The sequence below is a fragment of the Propithecus coquereli genome, unplaced genomic scaffold (assembly GCF_000956105.1).
Source record: "Propithecus coquereli isolate 6110/MARCELLA unplaced genomic scaffold, Pcoq_1.0 Scaffold29, whole genome shotgun sequence".
NCBI classification, from domain to species: Eukaryota; Metazoa; Chordata; class Mammalia; order Primates; family Indriidae; genus Propithecus; species Propithecus coquereli.
The window spans coordinates 8,670,628-8,672,205 of NW_012148507.1; positions in this window are offsets into that span (position 1 = coordinate 8,670,628).

The following is a 1,578-nucleotide window of genomic DNA, read 5'->3' on the forward strand; positions in this document are numbered from 1 at the left end:
GACAGAGTGAGACTGTCTCCAAAAAAATTAAGTAAATAACATAAGAAATAAGGGGGAAACATCAGAAATCACCAAAAGCTTGGCATGGTTGACCAATAAGCCAGAATAGATAGGAAACTCAGAAATACTAGTAAATGTAAGGAGTTTAAGATCAATTTAAATTGAACGTAAGAAATCAGTGAAGAAGAGGAGATTTATTCAAAAAAGTTTCCTAAAATAATCTATTTCTGGTGTAACTTTTTGAGAAATTGCCAGACTGTTTTTGGTGGCTGCACCATTTTCTATTTCCCCAGCAATGTACAAGGGTTCCATCTCTGCCAAAACTTGTTATTGTCTTACCTTTGTAATTATAGTCATCCCAGTGGGTGTGAAGTAGTATCTCAGTGTGGTTTTGATTAAAATTTGAATAGATTTTAATTTTAAAGATAAGAGTTGCTTTGCTATTGGGTCAGCCTATTGGATAGCTTCTGCTAATTGAATTAAATATTAAAATGGAACTTAGCAATATTGCATGGGACCACGGCTCTATGAGGGACAGTGGCTTAATTCAAGGTTTAGATGTAGTTTTCAACTTCTGTTATCAAAAAGAGCCTAATCTGTGTCCCATTCAGTGGCCTTGTACACCAAAAGCCTCAAGATGGTCGCTGGCTTGTAAAATTCAACGTCACTGAGAGTTGACAGAAGCAGAGAATCAGAGCAGAGAGGGAAGTGGGCTGGCGGCAAAACCAAGCTTACTTGTTCTTGGCCTTGAACGTTCCTCAGTAGCCTAAGATTTCTGGATTTTGAGTCATCAGGGTTTCAACTTACCTATTCCTATCAGTTATTCCTTCATACCAGTTATCATTCATTCATTTGACAAACATTACGTGACAGTCTTCTAAAGACTAAGAAGCGCGATATGGGGAGGAATAATACAAAGTTTCTGCCATCACCAGAGGTTCCTTGTAAATTCAACTTAGGTCACATTATGTAAAAATCTGGCTGTGTTTAATACATACACAATGCTTGATTTTTTTGGTTTTAAATTGAGATGTACTTTTTTACTTTCATTGTTTTTTCTTTTTTTTCTATTTAAAATGCTATCAAATAGGATGAGATATACTTTTTTAAAAGTTGTTGCATAAAACACGTAAAATTTACCATCTTAACCATTGTTAAGTAGTAAGTATATTCTTGATTTGGTTCTAAACAAATTATTTTTGTGGCTAAATTTTATATTCTCTAACCTTGCTTTCTAATGGAATAGTTACCCTAAAAGTATCTGCCGAAGGTAAACATTAACAGAGTTCTTAAATATATTGAGAAACCTCACTGGAGAATGTGATTTGAAACAAATGAATCTTTATGATCGTTCACGTAGCCAACCAGCATGCACGGACTGAGCACCTCCTGAGTGTCAGTCTTTGTGCTCAGCCATGGAGATAGAGAGGGGAGCAAAAGCAGGGTGGATCCCCTCCGTCTGGTGATTAAAATCTCCTGGGAGGGATGGACCCTAATTGTCTAGTTCTCCCCCAAAATAGGACCTTGCCTCTGTGATAGAACCATGAAGGAAAAATACTGGTACTGAGAGATCACTGA